At 44.5% G+C, this 22,028-nt stretch overlaps 1 protein-coding gene across 1 annotated transcript in view; it reads right to left on the bottom strand.

The window, feature by feature from the left end:
- Nucleotides 1-10,607, bottom strand: part of LOC110507223 (ventricular zone-expressed PH domain-containing protein) — a 170,117-nt gene extending 159,510 nt beyond the window's left edge. The window contains 1 exon segment of the mRNA XM_090223997.1: nt 10,467-10,607. The gene's annotated coding sequence lies outside the window, so the exon portion shown is untranslated.
- Nucleotides 10,608-22,028: the final 11,421 nt, after the last annotated feature.

Genomic DNA, 22,028 nt, shown 5'->3' with positions numbered 1-22,028 from the left:
TTGACATTAAGGAGAGGCATGCTTAGTCGAGTGATCAAAAGGGTCCAGTGAGTGGAGAGGTTGGTTTAGGGTCACGGCGATTTAGACAGCTAGCCAAGCCAACCGGTAGCAAGCTAGCATAGGATGGAGTCTGTTGTTAGCCACCTCTTGCGTTCGGTCAGTAGATTAGTGGGGTTCCGTGTGGTAGAGGGGATTAATCCAAATCACACAACAACAAAAATAAGAACAATAGATATAGTTATAGAGGCCCGAGAAGAAAACATAATAATTCAAATAAATAAATTGTCCGATTGTCTATTCAGATAGCAGCCGGAAAGACAGCTAACGGTTAGCGGGCCGCAGATGGGCGTTCCGGTAACGTCGCGACAGAGGAGCCAGCCGGGTCTCCTTCAGGTAGATAACGTCGGCAGTCCGGTTGTGAAGGCCCGGTGGGGCTCCGCGTGGGCAGTGAAACGGGTCCGGATAGGTGACTGCAGCCCAGGAGTGAATGATGGAACTCAGGCGTGATTGACGGAGCTGGCTAGCACCGGAACAATCGATGTTTGCTCCGGAATCGACGAAAGCCGACTGTCACACGGATAGCAGCTAGCTAGCTGTGAGATCCGGGTATGAACGTCCAGAGAGCAGTTGAAATCCAGGGACATGGAGAGAAAAAAAAAATGGTCCGGTATGTTCCGTTTCCCGAGCCGCGCTGCGCCGTACAAAACTGGCGATAGATTTTCGATAGATTTTCGAACTAAAGGACAGCCGATGACCACAAACCGTGGTTAGCTTCTGATTAGCTTCTGGGCTAGCTCCTGGCTAGCTTCTGGCTAGTTTCTGGCCAGCCTCCTGGAGTTTCTGGCTAGCTTCCTGAAGGATTGCAGATCTGAGGTAAATAATACTTTTTTATAAATATAAATTGGTGAGGCTGGTTGCAGGAGAGTGTTTAGAAGAAGAGTTGATGGAAAATAAAAATAAAATGTATGTGAAAAAAAGTTGTAAATATATATATATACAGGACACGACAAGACGAGGACAAAAGACGTCTGAACTGCTATGCGATCTTGGAGAATGTATTTTTACCTCATATCAGTCTCATTCTGAACGTCGTAATATTCTATAAATCTGCACGAACCCTAGTCTACATGATGACACAGCTTACACAAATTGGCTTAATTATTTATTTACGAGCTAATTAAATAAATCACACAGAAATACATAAACAGCCACATTATAGGTTGAATTGATTTCTAAGATTATGCAATGAAAAGTCCCCAGTGGACTAACTCCGTATGACGGCTGGTTACACAATGAAAGGGGTGGGGAACGAAACAGAGGGAGAAGGAGAGACAAAATAATGCAACTGTCGTACAGGGTGTATACAGTTGAATAATACGCTCATCGTAAATATGGATATTTAGCACCCAAACAAACGCTCGTTCAGATTTAGAAATGCAATGTACATATTTACACTTGTATGTCTTTGTTGTCTCCCTCTGTTGAAATTTCCCAATCCGTTTGTGTCACACCCTGATCTGTTTCACCTGTCTTTGTGCTTGTCTCTACCCCCCTCCAGGTGTCGCCCATCCTCCCCATTATCCCCTGTGTATTTATACCTGTGTTCTCTGTTTGTCTGTTGCCAGTTTGTTTTGTTAGTGAAACCTACCACCGTTTGTTCCCCTGCTCCTGTCTGCTTCTTGCTCCTGTTTCCTAGTCCTTCCCGGTTTTGACCCTTCTGCCTGCCCTGACCCTGAGACTGCCTGCCGTTCTGGACCATTTGCACCTTCTCTGGATTACTGACCCCTGCCTGCCTTTGACCTGTCGTTTGCCTACCCCTATATTAGAAATACACTTTTGTTTCTTCGACACTGTCTGCATCTGGGTCATACCTGAAAAAATAACCCTAATTTATAAACAGTTCTTATTTGATTAATGATGGTCGGACCCATCTATATGAAGCTTGCCACAAAAGTGGACTTTGCGTTAGCCTTCAAAATAAAGGTATGGCATAATTCTACTATTGGTATTCATTTGCATCACAGTCAATGACATACTTCTATTTTGAAGGCAAACTGCAAATTCCACTATTGTGCCTAATCCTTATTGTGGCCAGATGAAGCTAGCTGGCTGCTTATAACGTTAGCTTGGGGCAACAGTGTTAAGTAGCTGGCTAGCTATTTATTTTCATGAATTGAAGTTCAATTTCAATAGCCGAACATCAAGTGGCTACCTAGCTAATACTTACTCACAAGGATTCCTAAATCATTGCTAAGAATAATGAAAATGACTGCAGTTTCTACTGGTCATTGCTTTCAAGCTGGTTGTATTGGTGCTAGCTAGGTACCAAGCTAAAGCTAGCTACCCCAGAAGTTGCGGTCGAACAAATGATGACACATTGTTCGTGGCCGGTGTTTTCTTGTTTGCAGACTTTCATGTACAGCTTTGACAGTTCTAATGTATCTTTATTGACACGCAAAGACCCAAACGGCGTTCCATAGTATGTATGTCATGAAGATAATAGTAGTGACGCATTTACTGTGTAACTCCGGTAGGGCAACATCTGAAAACGAGCGCACTTGGTAGTGTGTACCTGTGCTCAACCAGTTGGCGAAAGCCAACATCACCCACGACTTAGAACAGTTGATTGTCAAGGGCAATTAATTCCATTATCTTGGCTTTAATGGATTTCGCCTTTGAGTTGTCTCGCTGAAATGTTCTTACTCTTTCAAATGGACCCCTCAACTTGTTGACTGCACGATCCACACAGCAGACATTGTGTGGGCTAGGTGTTACATCTGCTCCTGCCACACCCTCTACTGGTCATCCTGTGTCTCCTTGACCTGCCGCCTCTCCCCCAGTGTTCTCTCCCTCTCCCTCTCTGTGTGTGCGTGGTTGTGTGGGCAGAGACAGGTGTGCTCGAGTCAGAGCAGATCCCCACCAGCTGCAACCTGTTCCATAATCAAGACCTCTACAAAAACTTAGTCCTGCCACTTCCACACTGCCAGATCGTAATCTCTGATCAGTCAGTCTATGTTTCTAGCCGTTTGTTACTATTGAGATCCTGTTATCCTGTTGTGCCTGTTTTCCTCGCCTGACACGGTTTTCCTCTCCGCTACAGTTCTGCCCGCTCCGACTCTGGTCCCTGTCTCCAGTCCCACGTCTCCTCATCCTGCTACTCTGCCCTGGATTCCCCACTTTACTGCTCCCTTGGATTCCCCTCCGGACCTGCTTACCCTGTCCCAACCCCTCTCGCTCCAGCCTCAGCACCTGGTTTCCTGCAACCTGCCCGAACTTCCCCTGGCCTGCACTCCATCTTCCCCCTGTGTTTCAATAAATACCTTGGTTACTTCATCCCAGTCTCCTCATCTGAGTCTGCTCTTGGGATTCCTTATTCCACTCCGCGTAACACTAGGTTACGAATGCTGTGTTGCATATATAACGCAACATTTTACGTGGAGTCATTACGTCATGTACCTACGTAATATAGGTATGCACGGTAGCATTGACATCGGTTTTTAACATCGGCGTAAAACTAGACAATCGGGCCGATACAGATGTTGCCATTTTTAGCTAATATCGGCCAATCCTGATATATCGTGCATCCCTATCACAAATAGTTTCATAATTATTGTAGTTTCCAGTCAATCTAAAAAACTGGAGGCCCTTACACTTCAATGTTGTGATGCAAAAATATATTAGCAAAATGCAAGGGTTTTACCAGGTATTGTTCATCCTGATCAGACAGGTTTTTTACATGGACGATGCATTGGAGATAATATACGATAACTACTAGAAATAATAGAACATCATGAAACATATAAGAAGGCAGGAATTGTATTTATAGCGGATTTTGAAAAGGCATTTGATAAAGTAAGACTGGATTTTATTTATAAATGCCTGGATATTCCAATTTTGGTAATTCTCTTATAAAATGGGTAAAAATAATGTATAGCAACCCCCGGTGTAAAATTGTAAATAATGGCTACTTCTCAAAGAGTTTTGTATTGTCAAGAGGAGTTAAACAAGGGTGTCCGCTGTCACCATATCTATTCGTTATGGCCATCGAAATGCTAGCTATTAAAATCAGATCCAATAACAACATTAGAGGATTAGAAATCCAAGGCTTAAAAACAAAGGTGTCCATGTATGCCGATGACTCAAGTTTTATATTAAGTCCATAAACTAGATCCCTGCAATGTCTCATTAAAGATCTAGATAACTTTTCTGTACTCTCTGGCCTAAAACCTAATTATGACAAGTGTACAATATTACGTATTGGATCCTTAAAAAATACAACTTTTACATTACCCTGCAGTTTACCTATAAAATGGGCTGATGGTGAAGTAGACATACTCGGGATTCATCACACAAAAGATATAAATAAGCTCTCCACAATGAATTTCAAAAGAAAACTTGTAAAAATAGACAAGATCCTGCAACCATGGAGAGGTAAATGCCTGTCTATTTATGGAAAAATTGCCCTGATTAACTCCTTAGTCATATCTCAGTTTACCCACTTGCTTATGGCGCTGCCTTCTCCTGATGATTCGATTTTCAAATCATATGAGCAAAAATATTTCGCTTTATCTGAGACACTAAACCAGACAACATAAAAATGTGCCTATCTATATAATGAATATAAATTGGGTGGGTTGAGATTATTAAATATAAAAGCACTAAACCTCTCCCTGAAAGCTTCACTCATTCAAAAGTTTTATTTGAACCCTAAATGGTTCTCAAGTAGATTACTAAGAAAAGCTCATCCATTGTTTAAAAATGGCCTTTTTGCCTTTGTGCAGATTGCCATGTCTCATTTTCGATTAACTGAAAATTATACTTTTTTCAAAGTATCTCTCTTTTTCAAACAAGCATTGCAGAACTGGCTATAATTTCAATGTCACCCCCCTGAAAAGATAGAACAAAAATTACAATAAATATTATGGCTGAAATCAAATGTGCTGGTTGATAAAATACATGTATTTATGGGAAAGGGTATTTTGTTCTTAAATTATATTGTAAATTGGAATGGTAGAGTTATGTCCTTCATGGAGTTATCAGAATTGTACGGAAAGGTCTGCTCAATCCAAGAGTACAACCATTTGATTAAAGCATTGCCCCAAAAATCGAGGAGGCGGGTGGCAGCGGGAGGAGGAAGGGAACTGGTCTGTCTGCCCAATATAAAGGATCAAAACTGGCAGAGGAATAAAACATAGCATAAATAGGAAAGTATACAAGTTTAATTTGAGGACCAGGATGTTGACAACTGTGCCATACAGATTGCAAAATAGTTGTGAAGAGATTTTTGATGTACCAATTCCATGGTATGAGTTGATATATAAAACAACGTAGGATTCAATACTTTGTGCTTTTGCTGAAATTATTATATATAATTCTTGCACCAACAAAATGTTGAATATTTGGGGCATAAAATCATTGAATCTCTGCAGATTTTGTTGTGAGGATACAGAATTAATAGACCATTTATTTTAGTATTGCTGGTCTCAGCTTCAGGAATGGCTGAAAATGCATAGCACTGATCTAAAATTGACCCTAGAAATAGTACTGTTAGGAGATCTGGAGAGACCGGGTCAGTCAATTACTAATATACTAATACTCTTAGTAAAAGTATTTATCAATCTGTAGATTCTATTCAATTAGATAGATTGAAATTGTACGTTAAACATCACAGCATAGTTGAAAGATATGTGTTGCATAGAAACCCAAAGTGGGTGGCCAGCAGAGATAGATGGGATATAGACAGCCTCCAGTATTTATGCTGCAGTAGTTTATGTGTCGGGGGGCTAGGGTCAGTTTGTTATATCTGGAGTACTTCTCCTGTCCTATTCGGTGTCCTGTGTGAATCTAAGTGTGCGTTCTCTAATTCTCTCCTTCTCTCTTTCTCTCTCTCGGAGGACCTGAGCCCTAGGACCATGCCCCAGGACTACCTGACATGATGACTCCTTGCTGTCCCTAGTCCACCTGGCTGTGCTGCTGCTCCAGTTTCAACTGTTCTGCCTTATTATTATTCGACCATGCTGATCATTTATGAACATTTGAACATCTTGGCCATGTTCTGTTATAATCTCCACCCGGCACAGCCAGAAGAGGACTGGCCATCCCACATATGCTCACTCTAATTCTCTCTTTCTTTCTCTCTCTCGGAGGACCTGAGCCCTAGGACCATGCCCCAGGAATACCTGACATGATGACTCCTTGCTGTCCCCAGTCCACCTGACTGTGCTGCTGCTCCAGTTTCAACTATTCTGCCTTATTATTATTCGACCATGCTGGTCATTTATGAACATTTGAACATCTTGACCATGTTTTGTTATAATCTCCACCCGGCACAGCCAGAAGAGGACTGGCCACCCCACATAGCCTGGTTCCTCTCTAGGTTTCTTCCTAGGTTTTGGCCTTTCTAGGGAGTTTTTCCTAGCCACCGTGCTTCTTCACCTGCATTGCTTGCTGTTTGGGGTTTTAGGCTGGGTTTCTGTACAGCACTTTGAGATATCAGCTGATGTACGAAGGGCTATATAAAATAAATTTGATTGATTGATTGATTGATTGATGGGCTGAGGGAAGCTGAGGGTTGGTATGTGGAATTGGAGACAAGTGGGAGTGGAGTTGCTGTGTGAGAGATAGAATGATGTCCATAGATATAAGTAAAAAAGAAAAAAAAGTCAAAATAAAACATAATAAAAGTACATTTGAATGACACTAAGTGGCAGTGTTTTTACAACTAATGCCGGTTTGCCTGAGGCTGATGCCGTGCAGCTGTTTGTACACATGCATATACACACACTCTCATTCAAATAAACACATACAAGAACACACACACACATGTAATAGTGCCATGCACACAAACATATACAGTTGGCATTGCTGTTATGATTTTAGTTGTCCTTGATGTCCTTTGTTTTAAATGTATTATTTTGTTTTATTTTTAAACATTTGTTTTGCATTGTTGTTTGCTGTTTTCTTCTGTCTTTTCCTTTTTTCTCTTTAGTTCATTATCTTGGCTGTTGGTGCATTGGGGGGGGTTCTTGGGGGGGGAATGGAATTGTAATTGTATTTTTTATTTATTTTTTATTTATTTTTCTTCCTGGCGGGGACTGTGGGAGGGGTCTCAAATGGTTGAGGGAAAGCTAATGGGAATCTGTTGAATGACTGGTATGATGTAGTTATTGAGCGGCTTCACTGTATTCAATAAATAATAATACAAAATTTAAAAATAGTTTCATATTTAATCATATAAGTTTTACAACATTTAGAAGAGCCTTTGAATGCATACACTTTCAGAGATACAGTTATTTAGTTATACCGTCCTTAATGATATCACAAAACAACAAGTGATTTGACATGATTATTGTTTGGAGCCCCACCAACCATTTCCCACATGCTTTATGAATAAATATTGTTTCATTATCCAGTTTTGGATGTTTGGGCAGATTCTCTCTCTACATACAAAGGATTTTTGAGTTCTCCATACTGCTGTGCATGAGAAAGAAAGTTCACAACCGATCGTTAAAGTCCTAGATCCGGACCCATTTCCCCCCCTTCGTCTCTGGTGGGAGAGAGAGGAGGGGGGGCTCTCTTTGATCCTCACCCAGGAGGAAAAGTCATGACAACAGCCATGCGTTTTTTGTGCAACTTTTCCAAATCATAGTCACACACCTCATATAGCCTAGCCCATAGACCTATATGTTTTGATAAGGTTTGTATCACAACTAAAGTGGCCAAATAATTTCTTAAAATTAAGCACATTAATCCGCTTTACATCGGGTGTAGATGTCACAGTCGTGTGTATAGGTGGCAGGGAAGTCAGGCGAAGGAGAATCAAAACTTGGAATGGAGTAGTTTAATAACTTAAAATACATAACTACAAAACCATGAAATACAATGAGACAAAGTGGGTACAAGGACCCGTCGCACACCAAATACAAAACACGAATACTGAACATAAAACAATCTCTGACAAAGACATGAGGGGAAACAGAGGGTTAAATACACAACAGGTAATGAATGGGATTGAAACCAGGTGTGTAGGAAGACAAGACAAAACCAATGGAAAATTACAAATGGATCAATGATGGCTAGAAGACCGGTGACGTCGACTGCCGAGCACCGCCCGAACAAGGAGAGGCTTCGGCAGAAGTCGTGACAGTAGAGCTTAACTGGCATACATAAGCAGCGCGTGAGTTTCAAGTTTGAGGAAGATAATTTTCACCATAAAAATGCACCTTTATATTAAAAGCATTTTATGCATAATCGCATTTGCGGTCACTTCTGAGAATTATGTTTTCCTGCTAATGGAATATTCATGCTTATAGCCTACTGCTGTGTGTGGATTGCTGCACTTATAATGTTAAGAAATAGCCTAATAGTTTATCAACATTTTAAGCTAAACGCTCTGATCTATTGCGTCAGGCTCATTGCTTAAAACAGTTTTTTATGCTAGTGGTTGTATTATTTTGGGATCTATCGCATCCCACAACTGTCCCAGACTATGTTTAGAATATTTATTTCTAGCACAGAATAGAATAGATCAACTTTTGTACTATGGGGGATAGTAGATTGATAAAGGTTTGTCCTTTTGTTGTTCGTTAGACCTACTCATCTTGTTGGCTGACGAAAAGTAAATGACAGTTCTTCCAATATCTTCAATATGCGCCACAAAGTTGTGTCCCCGATGTGTCAGTCTTCACTTGTAGCCTGTGAGAAAGACCCAATCACATGACGGAGAACCATGGGTGTCAGAGGTGCTTCGGCACGCAGCCGGGAGAAGGGAATTATAATTAGTACATTTAGCCCAAGGGCAAAACGACCACTGCCCACAAAATACATGGATATTTTTAGAGGGCATTACGGCCACACAATGGGGATGCAGCCGGGAAATTCAAGGCATTATCAAGTGCTTGTCAAATTGTCAATGAGAGATTAGTGAACTGTGTACAGCCTGCGCAAAAAAACACAGTAGAGCTTATGCCTTTCATGCGACTTTTTTCAAAACATCAATAGAGTCCCATCATGCAGCCTTAAAATGTACTAAAATCAATACATGTACATTTGCCCAACATTTGTATCACAACTAAAGTTACATAAATAACTCTAAATTAAACATATAGTTGTACCTGTTTCTTTGGTAACCGCTCAACACAGAATAGCCATGTGCGCACTCCCTCAAATAATTTGGAGAAATATCCTTTGATTGTATTCTTCATACTATATAATAATGCCACGGAATTCTAAGCAAATCTCGTTTGAAGATGCTCCCCCAAACCCCATTTATCCACCTCAGTCACAACAGAGACAACTGAGGGGTCCCAGAATCCCTAACATACACACACAGAGATAAAACAACATAACACATTCACAAGCCACCATGTCTCTCACACATACTATTTGATACCAGCAGCCCATTTCATCATAAGTCAAGCAGTCAGTGAGGGTTACATCATCTGTCCCTTGAATTGAATTGAATTGAGAGAGCGAGAGAGAGAGAGAGAGAGGGGGGGGGGGGGGGGGGGGTGAGAGAGAGAGAGAGAGAGAGATCTGGTGTTTTGGGGGTGGTAGAGCTACTGCCTATATATCCACACAAAAACACACACAAACACACACATTAATTATTTAAGCCTCTGGATTCGACAGTTGGCAGTTATAGTCCAGGCTGCAGCTTAGCCTAAAAGCAGAAGTATGTATGGTAAACCTAGACAGTTTTGAGCACTGCTGGTGCTCTAATGTAGAGTGCACTCTGCAATGTGTCCCTCTCCACTCCACTGCTCAGAACTCCATGACCTTGAGGAGCAGAGACTGGAATGTGAGCCAGCCACTCAGGAGAGGGGACGCAGAAACTCTGCATGACACAACACAGGATGGTTCATTCACCATGTCAGGTATTGCACCTCAGCTTCCCATGTCAGAGGCTGAGAGGCATTCCATAGCTATGGCATGGAGCCCTTTAGGTCTCGCTAGAAAAATGAGAATGGGACACTCAGGCAGCAGTGACAGCGAAAGAGAGAGGGGTGCAAATAACACCCATGGAAACGCAAGCATCATTCCGCATTAAAAATATTTTTAAAAAACACTTAAAACATTAGATATATACAATAGAAATGGTAGGTCATATCAATTACACCAGTATATCGATGTTCTCTCAAATGGCCTAGTATACAAATGCGCCGTCAAATTACAAAACAAACCCGGCGCCTCTGTCTGGATGTACTTGTTTCCCTCCATATGGACCAGCATTTTTCGTTACAGGAGTTTTGTTACATTATCATTCAACAATTCCACATTTACAGACCTTTATGTATGATTTTTGACCTCTATAATATCCATTTGATGACACACACTCCGTGTCCTTAAACTTTTCCGACATAGCAAGAGATGTCACACATTTCCATGGTATGCTATCGTGTTTAACCGGGCATTACTAAACAACAACAACGGCACAAATCCCGGTAATAACATTTTAAATCGCTCACCCTTTATTCTGTAGAAGTCAGTCAGTTTTGTGGGGGAAAGAAAGAAGCCTTTTAAAATCCGTTAAAAACCGACTAAACGTATAGACTTCACCCGCGGTCCCACGAGACGTTTTCTCCTCACTTACAGTCCTCGTGCGCTGTGAAAAGCGCGCCATCCGGTGGTAAAGATTCGCGCTCGGGGCAACAGGTGGATTTGTTCATCCATTCCCAGGGAATTTGGACAATTTGTACGAGATTATATTATATAGTAAAACTAGTTTATAAACGGTTTATGAATCCATTACACGTTAGACATTATCAATGACTAAAAGTGCACTTGTCTATAGGCCTTTAGACTCTGTTAGCTAAATGATTCCGGCAACTGTGGGCTACATACTTTGTGTTATTTTCTGGGCCAGGTATATGCCTGTGTCCCCTGGCCAAAACTGGTATACATACTGCATTACCATCAGATTTAAAATGTCAGGCACAGATCTGGCCCACACACTGTAAACCATCAAATTAGAATGGTGTGACCCCGCTCTGACCCACACATTATGGAATGATTGATTGTTGAAGGTATGGCCCAGATCTGAAACAAATTATTGTAAAACAGAAAGATGCGCCCCATGTCTGGCCCACATACTGCACAAAGGTATGGCTGACTTCCCGCCTAGGTCCCCAGTCCAAATATGGACAAGATGCAGGCTACATTAAACCAGCTAAACCAACATTAAACCAGATAAACCAGCATTAAACCAGCTAATCCAGCATTAAAACAACTCTACTCCCCAAATTGTTTTCAGATACTCTGCTATTAAATACTGTACTTAAAAGAGAAGAGAGCAGATGAAGTCAAACCAAAAAAATCTGGTTTATTACAAGTTGCAACAGGGAACATGAAGTGTAGCCCACAAAAGCCCATAAATATTTCTAAAATAAGTAACATTGACTAGAATTGGATTAGTGCCACAAATGCTAAAAGGTGAGCATTTTAAAATGTTAGCCAGATAAACAACAACAACAAAAGCATGGACTGCTGTTATATATGGTCCATAGACAGTTTACAGGGTAAAAACATTTGGTTGAACTATCCATTTAATTACTGTTTCCCCTTCCCATGGGAAGCCCTCTGATGTTCATGGGATTCATTGTTTTTCTGTATTTAATATCAGATTTTTGCACGGTTCTATTGTATACACTATTTGTGTGCCCAGTGTAAGTAGGGATGGAGGTCACCAGTTGGCTTCAAACGCTAAAATTATATAAAATAATAAAAAAATCTAATCTACTGACTTTGAACTGTGTCTGCTATTCGGGAACATTCTATTTAAACATTTTAACAAAGCACACCATCAGTTATTCAAGTAAGAACAATTTATTAATAATAACAATCCCTGAGAAGTCTACCTGTGTGTTGAAAGGGAAGATGTGTCTATCCTCAGTGTCAAATGAACACATCCTCCCCGTCTCTCCCTCCACCAGGTGGCACATACCATTCTCCACCCTAAAATATACCCCTCTCGCAGCAGTTGTCTCCCTCACTTGAGATACTTCTGTACATTTTCATTAAGTTCAATGCTTTTTAGATTCGGATAGTGGTTGGTTACCACATATATTCCAAGCTCACAAGAGTGAATAGGGTAGTTAAATAAATACTATTTGTGTTCATACTCCCAATAATTAACATACAGTGCCTTGCGAAAGTATTCGGCCCCCTTGAACTTTGCGACCTTTTGCCACATTTCAGGCTTCAAACATAAAGATATAAAACTGTATTTTTTTGTGAAGAATCAACAACAAGTGGGACACAGTCATGAAGTGGAATGACATTTATTGGATATTTCAAACTTTTTTAACAAATCAAAAACTGAAAAATTGGGCGTGCAAAATTATTCAGCCCCCTTAAGTTAATACTTTGTAGCGCCACCTTTTGCTGCGATTATAGCTGTAAGTCGCTTGGGGTATGTCTCTATCAGTTTTGCACATCGAGAGACTGAAATGTTTTTGTTACGGTGCGTGAATGAGGACCCAAAAGCGAATCAACTTAAACAGAGCTTCTTTAATTACCAAACATAGGTAGGCTCAGATGGACCGGCAGATTCCGACAGGACAGGACAAGGTTACAGCAAACATGACGGCAGTCTGGTTCAGGCATGAATGACACAAACAAACAAGAATCCGACAAGGACAGGAGCAGAAACAGAGAGAGATATAGGGACCTAATCAGAGGGAAAAAGGGAACAGGTGGGGAACGGGGTGAATGGGTAGTTAGAGGAGACAAGGGACAGCTGGGGGAAAGCGGGGGAGAAAAGGTAACCTAACACGACCAGCAGAGGGAGACAGGGTGAAGGGAAAGGACAGAGACAAGACAACATGACAGTACATGACAGTACCCCCCCACTCACCGAGCGCCTCCTGGCGCACTCGAGGAGGAAACCTGGCGGCAACGGAGGAAATCATCAATCAGCGCACGGTCCAGCACGTCCCGAGAGGGAACCCAACTCCTCTCCTCAGGACCGTACCCCTCCCAGTCAACTAGGTACTGATGACCACGGCCCCGAGGACGCATGTCCAAGATTTTACGGACCCTGTAGATAGGTGCGCCCTCGACAAGGATGGGGGGGGGGGGGGGAAGACGAGCGGGGGCGCGAAGAACGGGCTTAACACAGGAGACATGGAAGACCGGGTGGACGCGACGAAGATATCGCGGAAGAAGAAGTCGCACTGCGACAGGATTAATGACCTGAGAGATACGGAATGGACCAATGAACCGCGGGGTCAACTTGCGAGAAGCCGTCTTAAGGGGAAGGTTCTGAGTGGAGAGCCAAACTCTCTGACCGCGACAATATCTAGGGCTCTTCGTTCTACGCTTATTAGCAGCTCTCACAGTCTGCGCCCTATAACGGCAAAGTGCAGACCTGACCCTCTTCCAGGTGCGCTCGCAACGTTGGACAAAAGCCTGAGCGGAGGGGACGCTGGACTCGGCGAACTGAGATGAGAACAACGGAGGCTGGTACCCGAGGCTACTCTGAAAAGGAGATAGCCCGGTCGCAGACGAAGGAAGCGAGTTGTGGGCGTATTCTGCCCAGGGGAGCTGTTCTGACCAAGACGCAGGGTTGCGAAAAGAAAGACTGCGTAAGATGCGACCAATAGTCTGATTGGCCCGTTCTGCTTGACCGTTAGACTGGGGGTGAAAGCCGGAAGAGAGACTGACGGAAGCCCCAATCAAACGGCAAAACTCCCTCCAAAATTGAGACGTGAATTGCGGACCTCTGTCCGAAACGACGTCTGACGGAAGGCCATGAATTCTGAAAACATTCTCGATGATGATTTGTGCCGTCTCTTTAGCAGAAGGAAGCTTAGCAAGGGGAATGAAATGAGCCGCCTTAGAGAACCTATCGACAACCGTAAGAATAACAGTCTTCCCCGCTGACGAAGGCAGTCCGGTGACAAAATCTAAGGCGATGTGAGACCACGGTCGAGAGGGAATAGGAAGCGGCCTGAGACGGCCGGCAGGAGGAGAGTTACCGGACTTAGTCTGCGCGCAGACCGAACAAGCAGCCACGAAACGACGCGTGTCATGCTCCCGGGTGGGCCACCAGAAACGCTGGCGAATGGAAGCAAGCGTACCCCGAACGCCAGGGTGGCCGGCTAACTTGGCAGAGTGAGCCCACTGAAGAACGGCCAGACGAGTAGGAACGGGAACGAAAAGAAGGTTCCTAGGACAAGCGCGCGGCGACGGAGTTTGAGTGAGTGCTTGCTTTACCTGCCTCTCAATTCCCCAGACAGTCAACCCGACAACACGCCCCTCAGGGAGAATCCCCTCGGGGTCAGTGGAGGCTACTGAAGAACTGAAGAGACGAGACAAAGCATCAGGCTTGGTGTTCTTAGAGCCCGGACGATAAGAAATCACGAACTCGAAACGAGCGAAAAACAGCGCCCAACGCGCCTGACGCGCATTAAGTCGTTTGGCAGAACGGATGTACTCAAGGTTCCTATGGTCAGTCCAAACGACAAAAGGAACGGTCGCCCCCTCCAACCACTGTCGCCATTCGCCTAGGGCTAACCGGATGGCGAGCAGTTCGCGGTTACCCACATCATAGTTACGTTCCGACGGCGACAGGCGATGAGAAAAATACGCGCATGGGTGGACCTTGTCGTCAGAGAGGGAGCGCTGAGAAAGGATGGCTCCCACTCCCACCTCTGACGCGTCAACCTCGACAACGAACTGTCTAGAGACGTCAGGTGTAACAAGGATAGGAGCGGATGTAAAACGATTCTTGAGGAGATCAAAAGCTCCCTGGGCGGAAACGGACCACTTAAAGCACGTCTTGACAGAAGTAAGGGCTGTGAGAGGAGCTGCCACCTGACCGAAATTACGGATGAAACGACGATAGAAGTTCGCGAAGCCGAGAAAGCGCTGCAGCTCGACGCGTGACTTAGGGACGGGCCAATCAATGACAGCTTGGACCTTAGCGGGATCCATCTTAATGCCTTCAGCGGAAATAACAGAACCGAGAAATGTGACGGAGGAGGCATGAAAAGTGCACTTCTCAGCCTTCACAAAAAGACAATTCTCTAAAAGGCGCTGGAGGACACGTCGAACGTGCTGAACATGAATCTGGAGTGACGGTGAAAAAATCAGGATATCGTCAAGGTAAACGAAAACAAAGATGTTCAGCATGTCTCTCAGGACATCATTGACTAATGCCTGAAAGACAGCTGGAGCGTTAGCGAGGCCGAAAGGAAGAACCCGGTATTCAAAGTGCCCTAACGGAGTGTTAAACGCCGTCTTCCACTCGTCCCCCTCCCTGATGCGCACGAGATGGTAAGCGTTACGAAGGTCCAACTTAGTGAAAAACCTGGCTCCCTGCAGGATCTCGAAGGCTGAAGACATAAGAGGAAGCGGATAACGATTCTTCACTGTTATGTCATTCAGCCCTCGATAATCTATGCAGGGGCGCAGAGACCCGTCCTTCTTCTTGACAAAAAAAAACCCCGCTCCGGCGGGAGAGGAGGAGGGGACTATGGTACCGGCGTCAAGAGCTACAGACAAATAATCCTCGAGAGCCTTACGTTCGGGAGCCGACAGAGAGTATAGTCTACCCCGGGGGGGGGTGGTTCCCGGAAGGAGATCAATACTACAATCATACGACCGGTGTGGAGGAAGAGAGGTGGCCCTGGACCGACTGAACACCGTGCGCAGATCGTGATATTCCTCCGGCACCCCTGTCAAATCACCAGGCTCCTCCTGTGAAGAAGAGACAGAGGAAACAGGAGGGATAGCAGACATTAAACATTTCACATGACAAGAGACGTTCCAGGAGAGGATAGAATTACTAGACCAATTAATGGAAGGATTATGACAAACTAGCCAGGGATGGCCCAAAACAACAGGTGTAAAAGGTGAACGAAAAATTAAAAAAGAAATGGTTTCACTATGATTACCAGAAACAGTGAGGGTTAAAGGTAGCGTCTCACGCTGAATCCTGGGGAGAGGACTACCATCCAGGGCGAACAAGGCCGTGGGCTCCTTTAACTGTCTGAGAGGAATGTCATGTTCCCGAGCCCAGGTCTCGTCCATAAAACAGCCCTCCGCCCCAGAGTCTATTAAGGCACTGCAGGAAGCTGACGAACCGGTCCAGCGTAGATGGACCGACAAGGTAGTGCAGGATCTTGAAGGAGAGACAGGAGTAGTAGCGCTCACCAGTAGCCCTCCGCTTACTGACGAGCTCTGGCCTTTTACTGGACATGAAGTGACAAAATGACCAGCGGCACCGCAATAGAGACAGAGGCGGTTGGTGATTCTCCGTTCCCTCTCCTTAGTCGAGATGCGGATACCTCCCAGCTGCATGGCTCAGCACCCGAGCCGGCAGAGGAAGATGGTAGTGATGCGGAGAGGGAGGCGACGGAGAGCGCGAGCTCCTTTCCACGAGCTCGGTGACGAAGATCAACCCGTCGCTCAATGCGAATAGCGAGTTCAATCAAGGAATCCACGCTGGAAGGAACCTCCCGGGAGAGAATCTCATCCTTTACCTCTGCGCGGAAACCCTCCAGAAGACGAGCGAGCAAGGCCGGCTCGTTCCAGCCACTGGAGACAGCAAGAGTGCGAAACTCAATAGAGTAGTCTGTTATGGATCGATTGCCTTGACATAGGGAAGACAGGGCCCTGGAAGCCTCCTCCCCAAAAACAGATCGATCAAAAACCCGTATCATCTCCTCCTTAAAGTCTTGATACTGGTTAGTACACTCAGCCCTTGCCTCCCAGATTGCCGTGCCCCACTCACGAGCCCGTCCAATAAGGAGAGATATGACGTAGGCGACACGAGCAGTGCTCCTGGAGTAAGTGTTGGGCTGGAGAGAAAACACAATATCACACTGGGTGAGGAACGAGCGGCATTCAGTGGGCTCCCCAGAGTAACACGGCGGGTTATTGATTCTGGGCTCCGGAGATTCGAAAGCCCTGGAAGTGGCCGGTGGATCGAGGCGGAGATGGTGAACCTGTTCTGTGAGGTTGGAGACTTGGGTGGCCAGGGTCTCAACGGCATGTCGAGCAGCAGACAATTCCTGCTTGTGTCTGCCTAGCATCGCTCCCTGGATCTCGACGGCTGAGTGGAGAGGATCCGAAGTCGCTGGGTCCATTCTTGGTCGGATTCTTCTGTTACGGTGCGTGAATGAGGACCCAAAAGCGAATCAACTTAAACAGAGCTTCTTTAATTACCAAACATAGGTAGGCTCAGATGGACCGGCAGATTCCGACAGGACAGGACAAGGTTACAGCAAACATGACGGCAGTCTGGTTCAGGCATGAATGACACAAACAAACAAGAATCCGACAAGGACAGGAGCAGAAACAGAGAGAGATATAGGGACCTAATCAGAGGGAAAAAGGGAACAGGTGGGGAACGGGGTGAATGGGTAGTTAGAGGAGACAAGGGACAGCTGGGGGAAAGCGGGGGAGAAAAGGTAACCTAACACGACCAGCAGAGGGAGACAGGGTGAAGGGAAAGGACAGAGACAAGACAACATGACAGTACATGACAGTTTTCCCATTCCTCCTTGCAAAACAGCTCGAGCTCAGTGAGGTTGGATGGAGAGCATTTGTGAAAAGCAGTTTTCAGTTCTTTCCACAGATTCTCGATTGGATTCAGGTCTGGACTTTGACTTGGCCATTCTAACACCTGGATATGTTTATTTTTGAACCATTCCATTGTAGATTTTGCTTTATGTTTTGGATCATTGTCTTGTTGGAAGACAAATCTCCGTCCCAGTCTCAGGTCTTTTGCAGACTCCATCAGGTTTTCTTCCAGAATGGTCCTGTATTTGGCTCCATCCATCTTCCCATCAATTTTAACCATCTTCCCTGCCCCTGCTGAAGAAAAGCAGGCCCAAACCATGATGCTGCCACCACCATGTTTGACAGTGGGGATGGTGTGTTCAGCTGTGTTGCTTTTACGCCAAACATAACGTTTTGCATTGTTGCCAAAAAGTTCAATTTTGGTTTCATCTGACCAGAGCATGTTTGGTGTGTCTCCCAGGTGGCTTGTGGCAAACTTTAAACAACACTTTTTATGGATATCTTTAAGAAATGGCTTTCTTCTTGCTACTCTTCCATAAAGGCCAGATTTGTGCAATATACGACTGATTGTTGTCCTATGGACAGAGTCTCCCACCTCAGCTGTAGATCTCTGCAGTTCATCCAGAGTGATCATGGGCCTCTTGGCTGCATCTCTGATCAGTCTTCTCCTTGTATGAGCTGAAAGTTTAGAGGGACGGCCAGGTCTTGGTAGATTTGCAGTGGTCTGATACTCCTTCCATTTCAATATTATCGCTTGCACAGTGCTCCTTGGGATGTTTAAAGCTTGGGAAATCTTTTTGTATCCAAATCCGGCTTTAAACTTCTTCACAACAGTATCTCGGACCTGCCTGGTGTGTTCCTTGTTCTTCATGATGCTCTCTGCGCTTTTAACGGACCTCTGAGACTATCACAGTGCAGGTGCATTTATACGGAGACTTGATTACACACAGGTGGATTGTATTTATCATCATTAGTCATTTAGGTCAACATTGGATCATTCAGAGATCCTCACTGAACTTCTGGAGAGAGTTTTCTGCACTGAAAGTAAAGGGGGCTGAATAATTTTGCACGCCCAATTTTTCAGTTTTTGATTTGTTAAAAAAGTTTGAAATATCCAATAAATGTCGTTCCACTTCATGATTGTGTCCCACTTGTTGTTGATTCTTCACAAAAAAATACAGTTTTATATTTTTATGTTTGAAGCCTGAAATGTGGCAAAAGGTCGCAAAGTTCAAGGGGGCCGAATACTTTCGCAAGGCACTGTAAGCCTTGTCCTGAGACAGAAGGATGTTCATTGCCAAAGCGATGCAGTCGCTAATCTTAACTACTGCAGTTGTCTCCCTCATTCAAAGCTTCAGAGCTGATTCCAGTATCTTCTGTTTAAAGGATGGCCACATGCACACGCCATTCATCACCGACTCCACCTCCACATCTCCACATCTCCATTTTCATTTCTCTTCATAAATTCAACAACTTTGTAAAGGGCTTTTGGGGAAAATTATGAATAAATGTTTAAAGATAATCGTAATTCTACAATACTCTACCCCAGGGATTCGCAAACTTTTTCGGCCCACGACCCCATTTTGATATATAAAACTTCTCGCGACCCCAACCATATGAAAACAAATATGTAATTAACAGCCAATGTTTACTTTTTTATTTGGGGCTATGGCAGGCAATTGAAAAGCAGTCTAAAAGTATTTCTGACTGTCTTCACAACTCACCATCACATCATTTTAATGTGGAGCTATGACAGTCCATTGAAAATTAGTATGACATAATTAATGTATCTTACCACCGTTTATGAGATGGGTGTGGCTTGACGCATGTCGTGTCCAAGCTCCTCAAAGTCAAGGGGCGTGGTCAACAGTGCGCACCTCATCTCTGCTGTCACATCCAACCTGGATCGATATTTGGTTAGCTTCACACAGGCAACTGGTAGCCTACCATGAGTTTTATGGTGCTTTCAAGGCAACTGGGAACTCTGAAAAATACGACGTCAAATAATGACGTCAGTGATCTTTAGGTCGGAAATCGGAGCTCAAGAAATAGGTCCGAATTCCCGAGTTGGAATTCGGAGTTGGATGACTATTCAAAACTATTTTTCCCAGTCGGAGCTCGTTTCTTTACAAGTTCACAGTTTTCTTGAACGCATTAAACACGGAAGTCGGAGTTGTCAGAGTTCCCAGTTCCCCGCAGGGTATATTCCCTGTTGTTCGTCAAAATGTTCGTGGTCATCTCGGCCTTCATGTAACAGTACAAATTTAGACCGTCCCCTCGCCCATAGCCGGGCCTTCTGCACACATCAAAAGTCACCCTCGCTCCACAAAAGCCGCGGCCCTTGCAGAGCAAGGGGAACTACTACTTCAAGGTCTCAGAGCAAGTGACGTCACTGATTGAAACGCTATTTAGCGCCCACGCTAACTAAGCTAGCCGTTTCACATCTGTTACACTCGACGTGCACACTTCCTCCTTTTTCCGCAGCAACCAGTAATCCGGGTCAACAGCATCAATGTAACAGTACAAATTTAGACCGTCCCCTCGCCCATACCCGGGCGCGAACTAGGGACCTTCTGCACACATCAACAGTCACCCATCGTTACCCATCGCGCCACAAAAGCCGCGGCCCTTGCAGAGCAAGGGGAACTACTACTTCAAGGTCTTGGAAGTGACGTCACTGATTGAAACGCTATTTAGCGCCCACGCTAACTAAGCTAGCCGTTTCACATCTGTTGACTTTCCTCCTTTTTCCGCAGCAACCAGTAATCCGGGTCAACAGCATCAATGTAACAGTACAAATTTAGACCGTCCCCTCGCCCATAGCCGGGCGCGAACTAGGGACCTTCTGCACACATCAACAGTCACCCTCGAAGCATCGTTACCCATCGCTCCACAAAAGCCGCGGCCCTTGCAGAGCAAGGGGAACTACTACTTCAAGGTCTCAGAGCAAGTGACGTCACTGATTGAAACGCTATTTAGCGCCCACGCTAACTAAGCTAGCCGTTTCACATCTGTTACATTCACAGCTATCGTCCATTTGGAGAGCATAAGCTGGGGAGTTTTTGAGTCATTCAGTCAGAGCATACATTCTTCGTTTAACAGTGTTATCTGACAAAGGTATTGTTGTGAGTTTCTGTCCCTCTGCCTCCCCACACATTGTTTTCACCATATCAATTGCGGACAGTAATATCAAAGTCTCTTCAATAGTGTGTGGTTTTATAGTGTTGCAGGCTTAGCCATTCACTGTGGGAATTATTCAAGTGCAACGGTCAAGTGCGGCCCTTTCCCATGATCTATGGGCGCTCTCCGGTTGAATCTAATCTTTTAGATTTTAATAATTTTTGAAAGGTTTTTACGGTTAACCACATTACAATAATTTTGAGATACAAAGACGATATTATAATACATATATTTTTTTGTATATATTTTATTTTCTTAGGGATTTTGGAAATTCTCCCACAACCCCATTTTCACATTGGGCGACCCAAATGGGTCACGACCCCTAGATTGGGAACCGCTGCTCTAGCCTGTGACACTTTTCTACTTCCTGTGAGGGAGAGGAACAACATCAACATTGCGTTGATATGGTAACTTCACCTATTTTTGCACATTTTCATTAAATTCAATGCTTTTAATTAACTTGACATCCTCACAAACATGGGTTAGGCCATGAATGTTGTAAACCACATACTGGAGGACCATACAATTGTCTAAAGTGCTGCACAAATGAGAGAATGAAAATGGCAACATAGACATCTCCTTGGATGCATTTATCCCAACCTGAATAGCCAGTGTGGGACTTAATCGTCTTGATGATAACTCTAGCTGGAGTATCACAGGTAACAGAGGTGACAATTAGAGAGAACTGTTTACCTTTGATGACAAACCCCTTTGCAACTCATTAACTAGATCTCTCTGTAAGGATCGGCGCTGGGAGAGGAGAAGCAAGTACAAGGAGTGAACATTTAATGGATAACAGACAAGAAACTAACAAGGACAGCGTCTGGACAGGGGAAAACGTAACGACATCAATGCTGACAAGGGGAACAAACTGAGGAACAGACAGATAAAGAAGGGGAAATCAACAAAGTGAAGGAGTCCAGGTGAGTCCAATGAGTCGGATGCAGTCGTTTCGACGTATCTATCTGGGACTTTAGACCAGGTTTTTAACACATCCTCCCCATCTCTCCCTCCACCAGCTGGCACTGAAACACGAGTGAGTGAGGTATTGCTTCCCACCAGGAGAAGAAGAGCGTCAGATGAATCCTTGGGTTTTCTTGTGGTGGTGTCTGCTGGGGCCAGTGTCTTGCATGATCTTCAGGAATCTGGTGGACAACGGGCCTCCCGAATGGCGCAGTGGTCTAAGGCTCTGCATCGCAGTGCTAGCTGTGACACTAGAGATTCTGGTTTCGAGTCCAGGCTCTGTCGCAGCCTGCTGCGACCGGGAGACCCATGTGGCGGCGCACAATTGGCTCATCGTCGTCCGGGTTAGCGACTCCTGT

Source organism: Oncorhynchus mykiss, chromosome 27, assembly GCF_057628025.1.
Source record: "Oncorhynchus mykiss isolate SJ-2025 chromosome 27, ASM5762802v1, whole genome shotgun sequence".
In the NCBI taxonomy this organism is placed as follows: domain Eukaryota; kingdom Metazoa; phylum Chordata; class Actinopteri; order Salmoniformes; family Salmonidae; genus Oncorhynchus; species Oncorhynchus mykiss.
The sequence above is the reverse complement of the archived record's forward strand: the minus strand, read 5'-3'. Positions and strand labels throughout refer to the sequence as shown.